We start from the raw sequence: 3059 nt of genomic DNA on the forward strand, positions 1-3059 counted from the left end.
TACCAAACAGAGGCTAGAAAGGAACTTTTTTTTCCTATGAGTAGCTATCAGAAATCTAAGCCAAATATCAAACTTCATGACAAAACATTTTGAGCATTCCAACTAAAGTCAGAAAAAGACAAAAATAAATATACATGGATAAAAAAAGACAGTATAATTTTTTTCTACTCTTTTCTTCTGTTTGATTAAAAACACAACTGCAAAAAGAAATAACTACAAAAATGTGTTGATAAATTTGTATAAAGATGTTATATGTATGACAATAATTGCACAAAGAGAGATTAGGAGTCATGTTTCAGTAGTTTTTGTACACTAAGCAAATTAATAGGAATAGGAATAGGAAATAGATTATTGCAAGGTAACAAGTTAATTATAATCCTTGAAGCAACCACTAAGAAAATATTTAAATATTTAAATCTAGTAAACATGTTACTTAAATTGTGAAACTAGAAAATATCTATTTAAATGTAAAAAAAGGCAATAATGGAAGACTAGAGGAGCAAAAAGGCATGACATATGGAAAAAAAAGGATAAAATGGTAAACATAAATTCTACCTGTTCAGTAACTACATTAAAAAGAAATAAGTTAAATCATCCAATCAATAGGCAGAGGTTGACAGAGCAGATTTAAAAATGTGATTCAACTGTATGTCTGTCTACAAGAGACAGACTACAGATTCAAAGGCATAAACAGGTTATAAGTAAAAGGATGGAATAAAATATGTCATGTAAACAGGCACCTAAAAAGATCTACGGCTACATATTAATATCAGACAAAGTAGATTTCAAGGCCAAAATTGTTATAAGAGAAAAGAAAGGTATTTTATAGTTGTAAAAGTTCAATTCATCAGGAAGACTTAACACTTGCAAATTAAATATGCACCTAAAAATAGAGCATTAAAATACATGAAACAAAAACTGACAGATTTGGCTGAGTGTGATGGCTCATGCCTGTAATCCCAGCACTTTGGGAGGCTGAAGTGGGCAGATCAATTGAGGCCAGGAGTTCAAGACCAGTGTGGCCAACATGGTAAAACCCCACCTCTACCAAAAATACAAAAATTAACTGGGGGTGGTGTCATGGTCTTGTAATCCCAGCTATGCAGGAGGCTGAGGCAGAAGTACTTGGACTCAGGAGGCAGAGGCTGCAGTGAGCTGAGATTGCACCACTGCACTCTAGCCTAGGTGACAGAGATTCTGCCACCAAAAAAAAAAAAAAAAAAAAAACTTTATCAAGACTAAGCAAGAGGAAAAGAGAGAAGATGCAAATTGCTAAAAAAAAGGAATTAAAAAGAGGACATCTTAAGTTTCCTGTGTGGTTACTAAAAATAAATAAGTAAATAAATAAATACTAAAAAGTGGCCATCACCTTTAAAAAATATAAACTATAGAAATAGATTTAAGAAGGAATAGAAAATCTGAGTAGTCCTCAAACAAGTAAAGATATTGCATCAGTAATGAATAAACTTCTCATAAAGATAGGTCAGACCCAGATGGCTTCACTTGCCATCCTCTGGGGACAGGGCATAGTTAAACAAAAAGCAGCAGAAACCTCCGCAGAGGTAAATGCCCCTGTCTGATAGCTTTGAAGAGAGCAGTGGATCTCCCAGCAAGGAGGTTGAGATCTGAGAATGGACAGACTGCCTATTCAAGTGGGTCCCTGACCCCTGAGTAGCCTAACTGGGAGACATCCCCCACTAGATGCAGACCGACACCTCACACCTCTCATGGCAGGGTACACCCCTGAGACGAAGCTTCCAAAGTAAGAATCAGACAGGTACACTCGCTGTTCAGCAATATTCTATCTTCTGCAGCCTCCACTGCTGATACCCAGGAAAACAGGGTCTGGAGTGGACCTCAAGAAAACTCCAAAAGACCTATAGCTGAGGGCCCTGACTGTTAGAAGGAAAACTAACAACCAGAAAAGACAACCACACCAAAACCCCGTCAGTACGTCACAATCATCAAAGACCAAAGGCAGATAAAACCACGAAGATGGGGTAAAAGCAGGGCAGAAAAGCTAGAAATTCAAAAAATCAGAATGCACCTCCCCCTCCAAAGGAACACAGCTCATCGCCAGCAATGGAACAAAGCTGGATGGAGAATGACTTTGATGAGTTGAGAGAAGAAAGCTTCAGTTGATCAAACTTCTCAGAGCTAAAGGAGGAACTACATAACCAGCACAAAGAAACTAAAAACGTTGAAAAAAGATTTGATGAATGGCTAACTAGAATAACCAATGTAGAGAAGTCCTTAAAAGAACTGATAGAGATGAAAACCATAACACAAGAACTATGTGACAAATGCACAGGCTTCAGTAACTAATTCAATCAACTAGACGAAAGAGTATCAGCGACTGAAGATCAAATGAATGAAATGAAGTGAGAAGAGAAGTTTAGAGAAAAAAGAGTAAAAAGAAACATGAACAAAGCCTCCAAGAAATATGGGATTATGTGAAAAGACCAAACCTACAATTGATTGGTGTGCCTGAAAGTGACGGGGAAAATGGAAGCAAGTTGGAAAACACTCTGCAGGATATTATCCAGGAGAACTTCCCCAACCTAACAAGGCAGGCCAACATTCAAATTTAGGAAACACAGAGAATGCCACAAAGATACATCTCGAGAAGAGCAATTCCAAGACACATAATTGTCAGATTCACCAAAGTTGAAATGAAGGAAAAAATGTTCAGGACACCCAGAGAGAAAGGTCGGGTTACCCACAAAAGGAAACCCATCAGACTAACAGCAGATCTCTCGGCAGAAAAACTACAAGGCAGAAGAGAGTGGGGGCCAATATTCAACATTTTTAAAGAAAAGAATTTTCAACCCAGAATTTCATATCCAGCCAAACTAAGTTTCAAAAGAAAAGGAGAAATAAAATCCTTTACAGACAAGCAAATGCTTAGAGATTTTGTCACAACCAGGCCTGCCCTACAAGAGATCCTGAAGGAAGGACTAAACATGAAAAGGAACAACAGGTACCAGCCATTGCAAAAACATGTCAAAATGTAAAGTCCATTGATACTCGGAAGAAACTGCATCAACTAACGAGCAAAA

This window comes from Colobus angolensis, unplaced genomic scaffold (assembly GCF_000951035.1).
Source record: "Colobus angolensis palliatus isolate OR3802 unplaced genomic scaffold, Cang.pa_1.0 Scaffold439, whole genome shotgun sequence".
NCBI classification, from domain to species: domain Eukaryota; kingdom Metazoa; phylum Chordata; class Mammalia; order Primates; family Cercopithecidae; genus Colobus; species Colobus angolensis.